Genomic DNA, 20,455 nt, shown 5'->3' with positions numbered 1-20,455 from the left:
GCTCCGATCTCGTCATCTATCTCCGAACTTAAAAATTGTTTACAAATTTCTTTAAAAATTTTTGTAGAATTTCAAGTTTGAGGAAGATTCGCGACGTTATGCCGCGTTTCTATGCTCCATCCGCTTTTCACCGGTACTGCCAACAGATAACACTCGCGTCTAACCTAACTCTGCTCCGATCTCGTCATCTATCACCGAACTTAAAAATTGTTTACAAATTTCTTTAAAAATTTTTGTAGAATTTCAAGTTTGAGGAAGATTCGCGACGTTATGCCGCGTTTCTATGCTCCATCCGCTTTTCACCGATACTGCCAACAGATAACACTCGGGTCTAACCTAACTCTGCTCCGATCTCGTCATCTATCACCGAACTTAAAAATTGTTTACAAATTTCTTTAAAAATTTTTGTAGAATTTCAAGTTTGAGGAAGATTCGCGACGTTATGCCGCATTTTGAATTAGACAATTTCCTTTACTTTGCTTCCCTCGATCTATTTCGTTCGGTCTTCGCGATTCTTGATCGTCGTGGTCTGGTTGGCGCGCAACGAGGATGATTAACGAACGGCAGCGGTGGTCGCGGTGGTCCCGATGAACCTCGAGATGGTCGCGAGACCGCGAATCCACTTGCATAACGGCGAGTAGCACGATAAAAAACGCGGCTTCGTAGCGGGACTTATTTTTAGTTGGCCACGGGTCGTTCGTCTTCGACTGTTTCGAGTTTGGCGAGCGAGATGAATTCTGCCGAGCCGCTCAAGTAGGAAAATAAACGGCGCGACCTCGTACGTGACGATAGCTCCGCGGTAACAAGGTGTTCGACCCGCGAATCCCTCCTCGCGGAGGGAATTTTTCCCCCAGATGTCGCGCAACTCGACGTCCAAGACCCACGACCAAACCATCCAATAGATGCGGATGGCACTGGACGATCCTCGTGCCTCGATCCTAGATCCTCGGGACTGGGTCAAAAGGAAGGACTCCAAGGGCGATATAGGTCCTCCGCGAGAGATTGGACGGAGAAGGCGAGAAGAGAGAAAGAGAGAGAGAGAGAGAGAGAGAGAGGTAGGGTTGGGTTAAGTTAGGTGCGAGTTAAATATGCGGCCGGTATTGTTAAAAATAGAGTGACGGCCGACCGCCGGGTTACTTGTGCAATCGAGCACGTGGGACCAGTCCCTCTTCTCTCCGGCTTCCATCTGGTGCCCGTGGCCCCCTAGATTTTCCGTCCTTCCGACCTCCCATCCGATCTCGAGGCCCTCCGCGGAAACTCGGGGCCCACGCGACGAGTCCTCCTTCGTTCCCGCGACGCGGCCCTGTTCCCGCGCGAGGGCCGAGAGGAGACGAGAGGAGACGAGAAAAAGAGAGAGAGAGCAGAGAACTGCCATCGGTTGCCAACGATTTTGGCACGGATCGACGTCGACACGCGTTCTCCTTCGCGGCCTTTGCCTCGTTGGTCGCGGCGACTCGCCCCGAGAAGAAAAGGGATCTCCGTGTCGTGGTCGAGATCGCTTTGGCATCGATCGAGCGATCGGGTACACGCGGCTAGAGAGAGATTGGACCGTAGGAACGGGAAAGTGGAACGAGACGTGCTGACCCGGCCCAAGGGGCCCACAGGATCGCCGCGTGTCTTTCGCTGGGTGCGCTCGTGTGGTCTGGCTGCCCTTGAGGCGGAAACGAGGCACGCGCTTCCGTGTTGCCGCGCTAAAATAACGTTCGCGACTCGTCAACGCTCGCGACAGCGAGAATCTTGGCTGGGATACAAGCGACGAGCCTGTTTCGCGTCCGCGGCTAGAAAATCGAGACGATTTTCGCTGGAACAGGTGAAACGGTGTTTGCCGATTGGATCGCGCGATGATCGAGGATCTAGTCGCGTCCGGTTTCGCCGCGAGTTTCAAGACGGAAGGAATCGCGTGTCCATCGTGTTTGCCAGTGGTTTGCCGTTTGGATAGCGTTGGTTATGTAACGGAACGAGAGCCACGATCCACGCTCGTATAGCCTAACAGCTAGCTAGCTACCCTCGCTGTGGAAATTGATCGATCGCGTCGTACACTCTCGCCAATCTCCATCAGTACTCCTCGTCTGCCTACCGATCGACGGATGGACGAGTGCTAGACCGCAAGACAGCGACGAACCAAGGGAATAACAGCGTCTATGCGTTTTGTCACGCTGACTTGACGTTTCGCGGCTCTCGCGATCTTCGTGGCTACCGAAACGCCGCTGGAAACCGGTCGCCGATCGTCCTGGGAAATTCGATACCTTCGCGCTGCGGCCAATCTAGAGGGATCCTCTTGCTACCTCCGCCTCTCGTGTGCTCGTTTTCCTCGAACGGACGGGAAGAACCGCGAAGAACGAGGAAACGATCGATCCTCCTTCGATCGCGAATGGACGGTGTCCTCGAGATCTGTCCGCGGTCTTTCGTCTTTCGATCGGTCGCGTTTATGGGCGTTTATTGGGAGTCGAACGGCTACGGAACGCGACGAGAAAATGGCGAGAACGTGGAGGGAAGAGGGAAGGGAAAATGGAGGAAAAAGGGAGAGGAAGGAGCGATCCGGCGCCGAAAGAGCGGTGACACGCGATCTCTCGACGCGACTCTTCCGGCAAAAGTCTGAACGACACGCGATTGGCACTGGCACTGACACTAGCGGCAGAAACGTTGCACTCGCACTGGCGAGGAGGCTCGTTTGGCCGCGAAGATCGCGCTCGGTGCACTTGCTGCAACGGCCGCGCGAGCGTGTGCGTCGCGCCGCCTCGTGTCGCGTCCTGCGCTCCTCATTCACCCGTTCGATTTGCAAATCGCGATTTCGCGGCCGTACCAGCCTTTCGATCGCGCGCTCCGTCCCTCTCACGATGCTCAAGCCAATTCCACGCGGCCACGCTCTGTCACCGGGTAGCTCCCTCTTTGTCTCTCCGCGTCGCGCTCGTATGACGATGCTCGCGATATCTGACCGATAACGAGCCGACGAGTCACGAGTTACGTTGATCGATTTTTATAGAACCCGATACCGATAGATCGTCAGCCGACGCCTCGATCGCCGCTCCAATTTCCTCGGAAATTCACGACCGGAGGAGAAACTCGCACGAGATCGCGCGCGACGCGAGTACGCGCTTCGGCGGCGAAACGCGACGCGGCACTAGCGAGCGTCACGCGACAATGTGCCATAATTCGCCGGAGCTGGAATGCGCGTACGACGTAACGACGTGGTGAATATTCATGACCGTTTTTGCGTTATCGACGTCGCGACGCGAGGAGGTAACGTAAGAATCGGCGGTGGTCGGTGAGAGAGAAGCGGCGGGGATGCCTCGGAATTCGGCTATTACGCGAGCGTTGACGCGCGTTCAATTCCGGCTTAACGAGCGCTGCTGACCTCTCGCGTTACGACAACCGCGCTACGCTTTATCGCGAAATTTTGCGCCGCCCGATCGCGTGAGTTTCGCGTGCGTTTCGCGTGAATTTCGATAGCCTTTCGCGTGTCATTTGCGCGAACCTCGCGTTGCTCTACGACTATGTAGCTTGGTCCGAGGTGCGATGACAGTCAAGACGGTGTCAATCGCGTTTCCACGGATGAAACGTGCGAATGAGGAGGAAAATAGACGCGAAAATCGTCCAGTCGGTAGTGTAATAGTCTTTCGATGGATATAGGGTTTAGTTGAAGAAGAAAAGAAGCCAACGAACCCAAGTATAGGCGTTTTACTCGAAAAATCCAACGCCTCTTCGCACTGATCTCTAGCGCTAGACAGTTCTCGAACACACACCTCGGCTCTTATCGACGAGTCGATTGCTTCGATGATACACTTCGGCGAAATTGCTCAGTCCACTGATCGAAACTATATTCGTGGAATCCGACGATCCACGAGGAAACGCGTCTATCGAGTCGATCACGTCCGACCGATACGCGTTTGATAGACGTTTGGAACGATCGAGCGACTGCCACGAAATCGAAAGCTTTCCCGACGATTCCCGACGACTACCAGCGACGATTCACTAACGCGCCGCTCGCCACATATTATCTAGCAAGCGAAGATAAACCTTTGGCGTTACGAAATCCGATGTACGAAACGCGGCGGTGAGAGAGAAGCAACGAATGGCCGGGACTAACGTTCGATAGCCGGCCGAGCCGAGACTATTGGCCGGTGTTCTTGCTCAATCGCTGAGCGGATAAACACAGAAGAGCGGGAAACGAAAAATGCGCGAAGAATGAGAAAAATAGATAAATCGGAGAGGCAGAGAGCGGCAGAGAAAGAGCAGAGGCTCCGTGGATCGGAGCGAGCAGACTATGACAAACACGTGGGTCGAGAATGGAGTAATCTAGGCAAACAAACAAGAAGAAGAGCAAAGAAGCGGAACGGAGAAGAGAAGGGACAGGCAGATTGTCGTTTTCCGGCCGACGCGAAAATACCTTACACCCTGTCCCCTTTGCCGACGTTTTCGCCAAGCTTTGGCAGCTTCTAGGCCGGTATCTCTCGAGATCCTAGCTAGTCTCGCTGTCCCGAGTCCCAGTGAGCTCCTCTCCGTTCGACACACCGATTCTCTATGCCAGGGTTCCACTTTCTCCCTCCTCGATTGCCCCATATCCCGCACACGCAGCCTAGTCTCCTATTATTCCCTTCCGCGTTTCTGCCGCGGCGCCCAGGGTAGCCATTTTTTCGTGGGAAACACGCGAGCATCCCTCGGGGTCGCCAGTAATCCTGGCAGGGATCTAGATAAAGACCTGTCCCTTTTACGACCGTTTACGACGGTCCAAGGGACGAGGTTTCCAGCAGGACAGGTCTCTTGGGGTTCCAGCCTCTGGATCTTGACACTATGCTGCTCGTTTCCTCGCTCGAAAGGGATTCCTCGCGAGCTGGAGTCACGGAGATGTCAAAAAACGCTGTTTTTCGATGGATGCGAGGTCTGCCCAGGTGTATGCTCGAATATTCCTATCGTACCATAGCCTACGTCAACCTAGACCACCTTCGTGTTGCCTCTGTCAACATCGCGGAGCCACCCAGTCGATAAGAGACCAGATACCGGAGGCTCTTTGGGTTAGACTCGAAGAATAAACTGCTTCGATGACGGGTCAGGTAAGAAAAGATTCTTTCTTCTCTCCGTTCACGCGTGTTTGCTATGACCCATTCGAGCCTGTTCATCGAGAGCATCCCGTAGGAAAAATACGTTATGGCTGCCTGGCGAGCACCGGTGTCTCGTATATCGTGACTATCGTGGACGAACTTAAAAATACCCAGGCCGCGTAGAACGTTTAATCGGGGACGTCGAACTTGCGCGCGCGCGCGCGCACGCGTGGCAGACACGCGGCTTTCATCGCGGATACCTGAGACGCGATCCACGCGCGATCATTAACGGAGATCTCGTCACGCAACGCGTCGATTCGAGGATCGTGCTCGCCACTCGGCCCACGATTTCTCCGATAACACCGGGCTTCCGATTCGCCAACGTGGATACGATCCTCGGCCAATTTGGCAGGTTCCACGCTGCTCGATCTACGTTGGCTGACGCGCGAAGAAGCGCGCGATCGAGCTCGTGACGAAACTCGCGAAGGACGCGCGGACGGAACGAGATCCGATTCGCCATTTTGCACAGAAGGAGAGGAGAGTCTCGGAGGCTATGAATGAGAGACTTGGCAGCAGACACGGAAGAATTCGCGCGGAGAGTATGACGATGGTAGACTAATCGAGATTCGACCGCACTCTGTTTGCATGGAAGAGAAAAATCATAGACTTGGCAAGCTCGCGTGGAGATTCGAGATGATAGAACATCTAGAAACAATGCGGAAGGGTCGAGATTCTATTCTTCGTGTTGCATCGAAGAATGGAGGAAGTATTGGAAACCATTTAACCAAGCGACTTGGCAGAAGACGCGGAGAGTATGACGATAATAGACTAATCGAGATTCGGTGACAGAGTTTGGATGGAAGAGAAAAATCCCAGGGTACTATCAAATTCGTGTCAAGATTTGAAACGAAAAGTATTGACAGACGATGCACACGAATCGAGATTCGGTCCTCTTTTGGTTGTATCATAGAGAGAAGCAAGTTCTGGAAACCACTTAGCCAAGAGACTTGACAAAAGATCCGGAGAGTATGACGATAATAGACTAATCGAGATTCGGTGACAGAGTTTGGATGGAAGAGAAAAATCCCAGGGTCTTGTCAAACTCGTGTCAAGATTTGATATAAGAAAGATTGACAGACGATGCACACAGATCAAGATTCGATCCTCTTTTTGTTGTATCATAGAAAGGAGCAAGTCCATTTATCCAAGAGACTTGGCATAAAACGTAGAGAGTATGCCGATGATAAACTAATCGAGATTCGATGACACAGTTTGCTTCGAAGAGAAAAATCCCAGGGTCTTGTCAAACTCGCGTCAAGATTTGAAATGAAAAGCACTGGCAGACGATGCACACGGATCGAAATTCTATCCTCTTCTCGTTGCCTCATAGAAAGGACAAAGTCCTGGAGACCATTTACCTCAGAACTTGGCAGGATGCTCCGGGTAACGATGGTATTTGGGTGAGAAGAACGTTGCTTCCCTCCACGATCGTAAATTACGGAGCTTGATGCGGTCTGTAAAATTAGAGGAAGCTCGGTGGACCTGTACAACGCGGGCATTAAAGTTAAAAATATTGGCGGTGCCAGTGATGCGTGTTGCGCAATGCGTTGGGAACTGAACGATAACGTAAATCTCGTTGAACCTTAAGTGCGTTCCGTGGTCTCGATCGAAAGCTGTTTCGCGTAAGCATTTCACGGCGGACCCTGGTCCAGGCAAGATTTACAGAGGACCTTATGGACATCCACGAGAGAGAAAGCATGTGTGAAGAAAGGTCCGTGCTCTCCAGACCTGCCAGCCATTTACGCGGTCGTAACAGACTCGAAACGAAGCAGAATTCGCCAGCAAAGTCGGTCACGAATGTCGATACAGTTCCAACATCGGCCACGGTGACCTAGATCAGCCGAAAAGAATTCGCGCTCTTCCAACCATCCGGCTCTTATCATCGACCATCCCGATCATCCCAATCGTTCCTACGTCTATTTCTTCTCTGCGCGAACGCTATCGAGGAACCACGTCGTCGAGTCGCGAATTGACCAAATATTAATAGCCCTTTGTGCTCTACCGTCAACTATTTCGGTGCACTTTGTCCTTGCTCTCGATCCACCGATCGATCTCGTCTTCTCGACCTCTTCTCGATCTTCGTTCGCTAACTAGTCACCATCCGCATTCCCTCTCACACCTTCCCAGCGCTGATCAATAGCGATTAGACTTCTAACCAATGTCAAATCACCTGTGTCGCGGTAAAATGACACTTCCTAGCTCAACTTCCACGCGGACCGGAATCACGAGAGAGATCAAGATCCATCGAGCACGTGTGCTTCACCGTCACGAGTTCTGCGAAGCGTGATACGATAAACGGCGCGAATGAACGCGATCCACGATGTACCGATCTCGGTAGGAATCCGAGGATCACTGAATCGAGCCAACTCCGCCAGCGGAACTCGCGATCGTGCAAGGTGTTCCCCTCCTACTAGTCGGCAATCGTTCGATTTCACGGTTGCGATCTAACTGTTACTCTTCTGCACACGGAACCCCTTCTTGCTAGCTCGCGCGTAATCAGTCACCGTTCATCCACGCAAAATATGTGTCACGCGGCGCTAGCTAATCCGAGCAAGTCTCGCTGATCGCTCGCGTCACAGACTTCCGCGAGAGAAGATTCTTTACTGCTGAGCTACGAACCCTCTCCTCTCCTCTCTTCCCAGGTCCCTCGCTAGTTTCTGATCCCCGTTGTCTACGAGAGAGTCAGCTCGATGAATGGATGAATTTATTCGGCCGGTTCTGGTGGCTAGCAGAAGCTGTATCGCGTTCTGTCGGGTTCCTTTAGACTGGTTCTCGTGGGCAGCAGAAGCTGTATCGCGTTTTGTCGAGTTGGTTTAGACTGGCATCGGTTATGTAAGCCACTGATAGACGTAAGAACAGTTTTCTTAGACTGTTGGGAACAGGAACAAAGACGTAGAACCTAGTCTACGCTTTTTCAGAGACTTTTCTCTCAGAGATTCTTGAGTTTGATTGCATTTGTTTAGGATCCTCGTGGAAGATTTAGCTACTTCTCTGATGAAAGAAGCGAAATTGAAGCTGTACCACAGCGTTTCAGTGGAATCTTCAATCGCTATACGCTGTCAAGATTGGCACGATTTTGACTTCAGACTCTGATATTTTCTACAATGTATATCCGAGAGAGGTGCAAATAGGATTGTTTGAAGAACAAAACGCATAGTGTTCGAAGAGTACCAATTTTAGTACAGTCCTTGCAAAAGCTAGCTTGTCTAACTGCTTCTTTGTCTCGGTTGAGTGGAAACGAAACGGTGTCACGAAGTTCGAAAATAGTTATTTTCTGACTTTTGACATCGGGAATGTGCCACAACCTTGTATCGATATCTGCACTCGCGATAAAACGGATCAAAATATATTGGGAAGGGTTTAAATAGCATTATTTAAAGGAAGAGTCGTGAAGATAGACGTAATCTGACGGAGATTACGAGTTCCCTAAATTTAGTTAGCCTCTGGTAGCGATACACTCCTGGCAGAAAGTTCGTCAGATCGAAATAAAATCGCGGTGTCGTAGTATTCGACGTTAAATTGCTTCCTCGTGACATAATTTCCTCCATCGGCTCCGGGAGGATCGTCGATCAGCTCGTTATCGACTCGTGTTGATTTTTTCCATTGTATGCCGAGAAAAAGGTGCGAGAGGTGTTGTTTGAAGAAACGTTCGCGCGGGTATAATAGAAAATGCAATCGGTATTTTTCCGAAAAAGTTTCCTCGAATTTTCCGAATTTACTAACAATTAGCTTCTCATTTTTATACCAATTCTTTCTCGTAAATTTCCATTGTACTATTTAAGAGAGACATTAAAGTGCTTCCAAATGTCGTAACTTCCTCGATTTCAGGAAAATAGATAAGAAATAAATACCTAATTCGTAGGTATTTAAAAATATTTTCTGAAAGACGCGAATATTATTATTACTTTATAAACAATAATTGATAATTATAAAAATGGTGAGAAATTTAAGAGCAACGATTTTATCAGCTATTTTATGTTCTCCTCGTTTATATTGCAATAAAATAAAATTATTCTTGGCAAAATTTTTATTTTAATTTAGAACATACTTCAAGCCCCGAAATATTTAATATAAAGGAAATATCTATTCCTCAATTTCAGGGAAATAGATAAGAAATAAATACCTAATTCGTAGGTATTTAAAAATATTTTCTGAAGGACGCGAATATTATTATTACTTTATAAACAATAATTGATAATTATAAAAATGGTGAGAAATTTAAGAGCAACGATTTTATCAGCTATTTTATGTTCTCCTCGTTTATATTGCAATAAAATAAAATTATTCTTGGCAAAATTTTTATTTTAATTTATAACGTAATTCAAGCCCCGAAATATTTAATATAAAGGAAATATATATATAGTTTAAATTTAGCAACCACACAGTCGAGTATCCGTAACTCTTGTGCTAATTACGATATAGCAAATATAGTAAAATAATAAAAGCGATTATACTTATGCAACACTGCTTGCTACAAGATATAATTCCTTCTCCAATTTCGATGCTTCCTCGTATTACCTAACATTTAAACTTTCCTGAAAGGCCACACTTTCATAATCAATCGGCACAAACAAGACTCGCAGAGTATAATAAAAGACGTAATCTACTATAAGCGAATCGATCTCTCTCTCTTAAACCCAAATCTTCCAAACCGACTTGGCTTCCAATTTTTATACGACTCTCACGGGTCAATGAAACGAAATGAAACGAAATTTGCATAAGTATTACATTATTATACCATCTCGACAAACCAGTGTGAAACGATTCGTCACCAACTCGAGAGGATTCCTTTTCAGCTGGACAAAACACGTGTTTGCGAGAAAAAGATGCGAATACTATTTTTGAAAAATCATTCAGGTACTATCTATAAAGAAAGTACCAATAGGGTAACACTAGAACTACCAACCCAGTGAAAATGACTGGTCCCAGAATTTTCCTTTTTGCAATCCCCGAACACATACATCTGATTACTGCTATATTCTATCTCACCCGCTCGTCCTATGGTCGGACGATGATCTTCATCACCTTTTTCGGTCAATAGCAATCACTGCTCATAATGGAGGTAGTGCCAGCCAAGTCAGTTAGCCGTGAGCATGTAAACATGCTGTGCCATCTCTTTTCGAACGCACTATATCAATATTACTATATCACCTAACCTAACCTAACACTTCTACTCGAGAGTTAGTAACCCTTTCGGAACTGCTGCCGCAAAATGGCGGCGGCCATGAAACGTTCTCTGGGTACTACCGTCGCCTATTGGCGGCATCTACGAAATGTTCTCTAGCTCTTTGACTACGGCAGACTTTGAAACGCATCGGTCGTACCACACGAGTAGGAACTCATTTACAATGTCCGCCGAGAACGGTAAAATTTTCGGTAGAGATGCGCCCTCCGTGTCAGAAAAGCAAACTGTGTTGAGCGCTTATATGCGCCCTCCGTGTGAGAAAAGTATACTGTGTTGAGCGCTTATATGCGCCTTCTGTGTCACAAAAGCAAAATTTCTGAGCGCGTATATGCGCCCTCCGTGTCAGAAAAGCAAACTGTGTTGAGCGTTTATATGCGCCCTCCGTGTCACAAAAGCAAACTGTGTTGAGCGCTTATATGCACCTTCTGTGTCACAAAAGCAAATTGTGTTCAGCGCTTATATGCGCCTTCTGTGTCAGAAAAGCAAACTGTGTTGAGCGCTTATATGCGCCTTCTGTGTCACAAAAGCAAAATTTCTGAGCGCGTATATGCGTCCACAGTAGCCAAGGGGGTATTAACGTCGCCTATTGGCGTCATCAACGAAACATCACCGATGACTGTCGCAGTCCGAATGAAAAGTTTAGTATCAATCACGCTCGAGATTCCTATGAATGCCGCAAAACACGTTTTCGCGGCTTCCAGTGCAACCACTCTTGTGGAAAACTTCCTCGTACCAGGAATGTATAACCGCTTGCAGCTCCTCCATACCGAAAGGGTTAAGAATAAAATCGGTACCATACTCATATTAAGAAAGAACTGTAATCGATGTATTCACTCGTATTCATCGTACCCCTGAAATTACTATAATCTGAGCACGTTATGGTTAGGTGCCCACTAAAGATCGGTAGTTCTAGCGTTAACTCAATTGAAGCGATAAAATAATTTACCCAAAGTCTCCCGAATTTTCTCAAATTGTAGTATGAATTGGGGGATAAGTAAAGGAAAAGAGAAAAGTAATTAGCTTCGGAAGAAGACACAGAGGATTGGTATAAGGTGTACGGTAGAGGCTAGCGACCAACGCTTAGGAGCAACGTGTGCGTATCGTGGATCAGAGATAAGAAGCCGATGGAAATTTACGTGGCACGTCAGGATACAACCTCTCGAACGAATCGACGAATCGGTAATTTCAGTTGGAGTGCGTCTACGCCTTTCTCGAGTGCGGTTCCTCTGATTTCGACCTTGATCCGAGCTAGTAGGCTAGCAGACCGGCACTCGAGGACGTAGGAATTCGAGGGAGAAAAATTATTTCACCTTTCAGTATGATCATCGGAGATCGTGGATCGAGAGGAATGAATATATTTCGGTAATGGATATCGAACTATACGTGGTAGATCGGATCTATCGGATTTTCCAATTACATCCAGTGCTATCGTCACTGAGAACGACCCTGATGTAGAAATTCGCGTGAAAAAATGATTCCTCTTCCAACTCTGACCATTGAAGATCATCGATCGAGTGGTGGACATCGAATGATACGCGGTAGATCGGATCTATAGCATTTCCTAATTAAATCCATTGCTATCGTCATTGATAATGACCCTGACGTAGGAATTCGCGCGAGAAAAATTATTCCACCTTTCACTATGATCATCGGAGATCGTCGATCGAGGAATGGATATATTTCAGTAATGGATACATCGAACTATAGTTGGTAGATCGGATCTACCGCATTTTTTAATTAAATCTATTGCTACCGTTACTAAGAACGATTCTGACGTAGGAATTCGCTCGAGAAAAATTATTCCACCTTTCACTATGATCATCGGAGAACGTCGATCGAGGAATGGATATATTTCGGTAATGGATACATCGAACTATAAGTGGTAGATCGGATCTATCGCATCGAATTCGCACGAGAAAAATCATTAATAAAAAATTAATTTTAATTTGATTTATAAAAAATCTTTTAATGAAAATCTTTCAATTAATATTATAAAAATAAATAGTATAAAAAATATTACATTTTCCGCAATGATCATCGGAGATCATCGATCGAGGAATAGACATCGAATAATACGCGGTAGATCGGATCTATCGCATTTCCTAATTAAATCTATTGCAATCGTCACTGAAAACGACCCTGACATAGGAATTCTCACGAGGAAAATCATTCCACCTTCCAGTACGATCATTGGAAATCGTAGATCGAGAAATGGACATCGAACAATACGCTGTAGATCGGATCTATCGCAGCTCCCACTTGGATCCACTGCTATCGTTACTGCGAATAATCTTGACGCAAGAATTTGCGTGTAAAAATGGTTTCAGTTCCGATTCCGATAATCGGAGATCGTCAATCGAGTAGCCGTGTTTCGATAATGGATCGATCGGATCTATCGCAGTTCCCACCTAGATCCACTGCCATCGTTACTGAGAACGGCCCTGACATAGGAATTCTCACGAGGAAAATCATTCCACCTTCCAGTACGATCATTGGAAATCGTAGATCGAGAAATGGACATCGAACAATGCGCTGTAGATCGGATCTATCGCAGCTTCTACTTATTGTTAGATCCACTGCTATCGCTACTGCGAATAATCTTGACGCAGGAATTTGCGTGTAAAAATGGTTTCACTTCCGACTCCGATCATCGGAGATCGTCAATCGTATAATGGACATTGAACGACACGTGATAAATCGGATGTATCGAAGCTCTCACCTAGATGATTCACTCCTATCGTCACTGAAATTAATCTTAATGCAGGTATTCGCACGAAAAAACGATTCCACTTCTGACTCCGATCATCGAAGGTCATCGATCGAATAATAATCATCGAACGACACGCGATAGATCGGATCTATTGCAGCTGCCACTTAAATCCACTGCTATTGTCACTGAGAATGAGCCTGATGTAGGAATTCGCGCCAAAAAATGATTCCTCTTTCGACTCCAATCATTTGGAAATCATTAATCGAATAATGAACATCGAATGATACGCATGGATCGGATCCATTGAAGCTCTCACCTAAATCATCCACTCGTATCGTCACTGAAAATAATCCTAACGCAGGAATTCGTACGAAAATATGATTCCACCTCCAACTCCAATCATTGGAAATCATCAATCGAATAACGAACATCGAATGACACGCATGGATCGGATCCATTGAAGCTCTCACCTAGATCATCCACTCCTATCGTCACTGAGAATAACCATAACGTAGGAATTCGAGCCAAAAAATGATTCCACCTCCAACTCCAATCATCAGAGATCATCGATCGAATAATAGACATCGAACGACTCGCGATAGATCGGATCTATCGCAGCTCTCACCTAGATCCACTCCTATCGTCACTGAAAATAATCCTAACGCAGGAATTCGTACCAAAATATGATTCCACCTCCAACTCCAATCATCAGAGATCATCGATCGAATAATAGACATCGAACGACACGCGATAGATCGGATCTATCGCAGCTCTCACCTAGATGATTCACTCCTATCGTCACTGAAATTAATCTTAATGCAGGTATTCGCACGAAAAAACGATTCCACTTCTGACTCCGATCATCGAAGGTCATCGATCGAATAATAATCATCGAACGACACGCGATAGATCGGATCTATTGCAGCTGCCACTTAAATCCACTGCTATTGTCACTGAGAATGAGCCTGACGTAGGAATTCGCGCCAAAAAATGATTCCTCTTTCGACTCCAATCATTTGGAAATCATTAATCGAATAATGAACATCGAATGATACGCATGGATCGGATCCATTGAAGCTCTCACCTAAATCATCCACTCGTATCGTCACTGAAAATAATCCTAACGCAGGAATTCGTACGAAAATATGATTCCACCTCCAAATCCAATCATTGGAAATCATTAATCGAATAACGAACATCGAATGACACGCATGGATCGGATCCATTGAAGCTCTCACCTAGATCATCCACTCCTATCGTCACTGAGAATAACCATAACGTAGGAATTCGAGCCAAAAAATGATTCCACCTCCAACTCCAATCATCAGAGATCATCGATCGAATAATAGACATCGAACGACACGCGATAGATCGGATCTATCGCAGCTCTCACCTAAATCATCCACTCGTATCGTCACTGAAAATAATCCTAACGCAGGAATTCGTACGAAAATATGATTCCACCGCCAAATCCAATCATTGGAAATCATCAATCGAATAACGAACATCGAATGACACGCATGGATAGGATCCATTGAAGCTCTCACCTAGATCATCCACTTCTATCGTCACTGAGAACAACCCTAACGTAGGAATTCGCGCGAAAAAATGATTCCACCTCCAACTCCAATCATCAGAGATCATCGATCGAATAATAGACATCGAACGACTCGCGATAGATCGGATCTATCGCAGCTCTCACCTAGATCCACTCCTATCGTCACTGAAAATAATTCTAACGCAGGAATTCGCGCGAAAAAATGATTCCACCTCCTCGATCATCGGAGATCATCGATCGAGTAACCGCGTTTCAGTAATGGATCGAACGGCACGCGTGAATCGGATCTATCGCAGCTCCCACCTAGATCCACTCCTGTCGTCACTGAGAACGATCCTTATGCAATCGAGCCGGCTGGCAGTCAAGGTCGCGATTCTCGCCTCTCTGCTCGCGAAAGCTGAGTAACGTGCTTCGCGAATCTTGCCTCGATCCAAGTGGCAATTACTCGTTTTCCCGTTACGATCTTCATATCGGACCCAGCCACGATCTACGCTCGAAACGAAAGATAGAAATTTATTTTTGTTCCCAATACGAAAACACGAAGACGACCAATCGGGTACTCTGGCGCGAAATTTGAACGAATTCGAGTTTGTCGCTCTGGCTTGCGAATAGTTCATGTTTCTATTTTTATTAAACCGATCTATAAATAAGATATATAATAAATAAGAGATAGTCCTTGAATGATGACAAAAGGCAGTAATCATTATCATCCGAATTTTAATCCCTTGCAGTAAAATAATTGTGACCAATTCTCCAATCTCAGTGCCTAATTTGCATTCGTAAATGAATTAATTTGATAAAATTTCGAAGTTGGATATTAATTAATATATCAAATTTAAAATAATGTAACAGTGTGCGAGGTATCGAAATGAAATAATTCTACGTGTTAATTATTATACGATTTCTTATTTACTGCTAAAAAAATATCACCAGTCTTATGGCAGAAAATCTTTCAACTCGTACCCTTCTTTAGTCAAAAAATCCTCGAACGCAAAGGGTTAAAAGTTATGCGTGTACCCCATTTGAGATAAAATTACACGCGAATTTTTTAATTTCTTTAAGCTTCGTGCACACTGAAAGGTGTTAGATATAACTCAGCTGGAATGAGCAACTCGATAAGCTCGGATGAGCAATATTCTATTCGAGTTAGATTCGTTATTGCAGTGCGGAAAGTTAATTATTTATATCGAGCTTATGGCAATATACGTGAGGTATTAAAGTATTCATGAAACAGGTACGGAGTATAATTTATACACGATGTTGTTACGCTAGTCTTGCTTATTCGTAACGAGAAACCTTCGGAAGCAAAGGGTTAACACTCTGACTGCCATGCACATCTTAGGATGTAATTATAAATTATCAATCAATATGGCAAAAGAAAAAAATAATGGCGCAAATGATTAAAATTTCCTATTCAAAGTTCTCTATATATTTGCCTTGTTCGAATATTAAAAAATTGGTTGGAATAAAAGAAACATAAATTTGAAAAATTAGTATCGTCGGACATTGGTGACAGTTGTAGTACAAAACTAAATATTAAAATAAACTCTACATGCATTTCTTAGGATATAATGATGAATTACCAAGCAATATGGCAAAAGAAAGAAAGAATGTTGCAAATTATTAATATTTTTTATTCAAAGTTCTCTATATATTTGCCTTGTTCGAAAATTCAAAAATTGGTTGGAATAACAGAGATATAAATTTAAAAAATTAGTATCGTCGGATATTAGTGACTGTTGTAGTACAAAACTAAATACTAAAATAAAGTCTATATCCTAGCGATGTGGAGGGGCGATCCCTTCCCCTGCGTTTTGTCTTCTGTCAGAGCACGTGTCTTTTGTCTCGCGTTTTCTGGAGACGTCTTTAACCTGCGTGGATCTAAATAGAGAGACCAGTTCTCTCCGTACGCCCGTTTAATAAGTATCTATACAGTTTTTCCAACGTTTCCACTGGCTACTATTTCTTTGCGTTACAACCCCTTAACAGTGACCACCATCGCTGCACTGAAGAGAACAACACTGGTCACAAAAGACCATGGTTCCACTGAGGTGACCAGCACCGGACACTGAAGACCACCATGGCTCCACTAAGGGGACAAGCACTGGTCACTAATGTCCACCATCGCTCCACTGAAGAGACCAACACTGGTCACAGAAGACCATGACTCCACTGAAGAGACCAACACTGGTCATAGAAGACCATGGCTCCACTGAGAAGACCAAAACCGATCACTGATGGCCATCATGGCTCCACTAAGGGGACCAGCACTGGTCGCTAATGTCCACCATCGCTCCACTGAAGAGACCAACACTGGTCACAGAAGACCATGACTCCACTCAAGAGACCAACACTGGTCATGGAAGACCATGACTCCACTGAAGAGACCAACACTGGTCATGGAAGACCATGACTCCACTGAAGAGACCAACACTGGTCATAGAAGACCATGGCCCCACTGAAGAGACCAACACTGGTCACTGAAGACCATGGTTCCACTGAGGAAACTAGCACTGGACACTGAAGACCACCATGGCTCCACTGAGCGGACCAGCACTGGTCACTAATGTCCACCATCGCTCCACTGAAGAGACCAACACTGGTCACAGAAGACCACGGCTCCACTGAAGAGACCAACACTGGTTATTGAAGACCATGATTCCACTGAGAAGACCAAAACCGATCACTGATGGCCACCATGGCTCCACTAAGGAGAGTAGCACCGGTCACTGATGGCCACCATGACTCCAGTGAGAAGACCAGCACTGGTCACCGATGGCCACCATGGCTCCACTGAAGAGACCAACATCGGTCACTGATGGCCACCATGGCTCCACTGAAACCAGCACCGATCACCCATGGCCACCATGGCTCCACTGAAGAGACCAACACTGGTCACTGATGGCCACTATGGGTCCACTGAAACCAGCACCGATCACTGATGGCCACCATGACTCCACTGAGGAGACCAACATCGGTCACCAATGACCACCACGACAGTCAACGCGTTAACGATACGATCCACGAATAATCGGTACCAATCTTCATAACCGGTGAAACTGCTGCAAGTGCGCGTAGAAAGCAGTGAATTTACAGTGATAAATGATAAATGAAGGAGAACGACAAATAAGTACTACTCTTGCGGCTTTGCATATCTGGATGGTAATGATATTCTAACAGCTTCGTTACCTTCGCAGTGTCCTTTTACTCCCAAAAAACTCTCTTTCTACGAGTGCATGAATATTCCAATATTCGACAAACAACCAACCACGGTCGTCGGAAGAAGCGAAGGATATCAAAGCACCGATTACACGTGCATCGAAAAGAAACTCGGCAGGTCAGACGGCAAGCATGAAGACGAGGTTTTCAAAAGAAAAATCTAGAAATCGATTCCTCCTGACGTGGTAGCTTCGGAGCGAATCTAGAGGCATCTTTCCAGCAGGAAAAATGATCTCGGGAAATGTAAACAGAAGCACGAATGCTTCACTGGGATAAGGAACCAACTACGATCTTCGTAACCTCGAAAGAATCGAGGCTGGGGGGGGGGGGGGGCAAATATGATATCGAGAGACTGATGTCGCGTTTATCGAGAAGAAACTCTGTAAATACGAAATTTTGAAAGGAAAAGTTCAAAAATCGTAGCTTTTTTGACACGATAGTTTTGGAGCGAATTTTGGGGAATTTTTGGAATAGGAAAAATGAGATATGAGCGGAAACGAAACGATCTTTGCTTGTACTGGTGAAGAAACAACCTAAACCAAAGTTCGAATACTTCACTAGGACGAAGAACCAACCAAGATCTTGGAAATCTGGAAAGAATCGAAGCAAAGAGAGACAAATATCGTATCGAGAGACTGATTTCGCGTGTGTCGAAAAGAAACTCGATAAACACGAAATTTTTAAAGACAAAGTTTAAAAATTGATGACTCCTGACAGGATAATTTCAGAGCGAATCTTGAGACATCTTTTGGGGCAGGAAAAATGAAAGATGAACGAAAACGAAACGATCTTTTCTTGGATTGGTGAAGAAGCTACCTAAAGAGAAACTTCACTGGGATAAAGAACCAACCACGGTCTTCGTAATTAACTAACCCAAATCTCGGAAGAAACGAAACAAGGAGAGACAAATATCGAAGTATCGAGACACCAATTCCGCGTGTATCAAAAACAAACTTGTCTAGTGCAAAATTTTCAAAGAAAAATTCCCAAAATCGTCGTTTCCCTTAACACAATAGCTAGACTGCCACTTTCGAGGCATCTTTCGAACAGGAAAAGCGACAGACGAAGGAAAACAGCACAATCTTTCCTCGGACCGACGAAGAAGGAAGAAAAACAGAAGCAAGAGTCCTTGACTGGGCCAAAGTAGCAACCACGATCTTCATACTTAACTAACCCAAACCTAAGAAGAAACGAAGCAAGGAGAGACAAATATCGAAATATCGAGACACCAATTTCGGGTGTATCAAGAACAAACTCGTCTAGCGTGAAATTTTCAAAGAAAAATTCCCAAAATCGTTATTTCTTTGGACATAATAGCTTGGCAGCGAATCTCGAGGCACCTTTCTAGCAAGAAAAGAGAAAGGCGAAGGAAAACAGCCCGAGGAATCGACGAAAGGAGAGGGAAATATTGAGACTGGGATTGCGCGTGCATCAAAAACAAACTCGTCTAATGTGAAATTTTCAAAGAAAAATTCCCAAAATCGTCATTTCTTTGGACACGATAGCTTGGCAGCGAATCTCTAGGCATCTTTCGAGCAAGAAGAACGAGAGACGAAGGAAAACAGCCGGCTGTTTCCTCGGACCGACGAAGAAGGATGGAAAATAGAAGCACAAATACTTAACTGAGTCAAAATCATTATCTTCGGAACCTCAGAGGAATCGGAGAAAGGAGAGTGAGATATCGAGACTCGGATTGCGCGTGCATCAAAAACAAACTCGTCTAATGTGAAATTTTCAAAGAAAAATTCCCAAAATCGTCATTTCTTTGGACACGATAGCTTGGCAGCGAATCTCTAGGCATCTTTCGAGCAAGAAGAACGAAAGACGAAGGAAAACAGCCGGCTGTTTCCTCGGACCGACGAAGAAGGATGAAAAATAGAAGCACAAATACTTAACTGAGTCAAAATCATTATCTTCGGAACCTCAGAGGAATCGGAGAAAGGAGAGTGAGATATCGAGACTCGGATTGCGCGTGCATCAAAAACAAACTCGTCTAATGTGAAATTTTCAAAGAAAAATTCCCAAAATCGTCATTTCTTTGGACACGATAGCTTGGCAGCGAATCTCTAGGCATCTTTCGAGCAAGAAGAACGAGAGACGAAGGAAAACAGCCGGCTGTTTCCTCGGACCGACGAAGAAGGAAGGCAAACGCAGAGGTTGGCCAACTCTTGGGGCGAGCACGTGACGAAAATATGATCGATTCGTCGTGCACGATACGCGTATCTGCGCAGCTGGTTACCGTGCAAACGTTATCTACAGCGTTGCATAACACGTGCGTATTGTTAGCTTCCTATTTGGAAGCCGTAAGCACCGATGATATAAGAGACGAGTAGAGGCGGAACGAGACGGGAGCCTCGAGATGGAAAGAGCCGTGCGTTTCCCCCAATCGCGGTGCGAGTGTCGCGTGTTCCTCGGCTAGCCTATGGGCAGGCGAGGAAACTGAAAAACTGATAAGAAAAAAGCAGGCTGACTGATCAGTGGCCGCTATCGCGTGGCACACCGTGATCCAGCGATGATCGAGTGCCGATCGAGCGGCGATCCGATCGACTCCGCGAGGTCGTGATCGCGTAATCGGGTCGCGATCGAAACAGTGGTTGTCGCGTATCGTCGCAGAGACAGCGATTATTTTCGGACGCGATCTCACGTTCGAATGCTCAGCCGATCTTTCCCTGCGTCTATTAAAC

At 45.8% G+C, this 20,455-nt stretch overlaps 1 protein-coding gene across 1 annotated transcript in view; it reads right to left on the bottom strand.

The window, feature by feature from the left end:
- The window catches only part of sima (HIF-1 transcription factor component sima), a 57,992-nt gene that overhangs the window by 15,150 nt on the left and 22,387 nt on the right, over positions 1-20,455 (bottom strand). The gene's annotated exons all lie outside the window — the stretch shown is intronic.

Source organism: Eufriesea mexicana, unplaced genomic scaffold (genome assembly GCF_001483705.2).
Source record: "Eufriesea mexicana isolate 0111107269 unplaced genomic scaffold, ASM148370v2 scaffold4786, whole genome shotgun sequence".
Lineage (NCBI taxonomy): Eukaryota > Metazoa > Arthropoda > Insecta > Hymenoptera > Apidae > Eufriesea > Eufriesea mexicana.
This window is presented reverse-complemented; position numbering and strand designations above follow the sequence as displayed.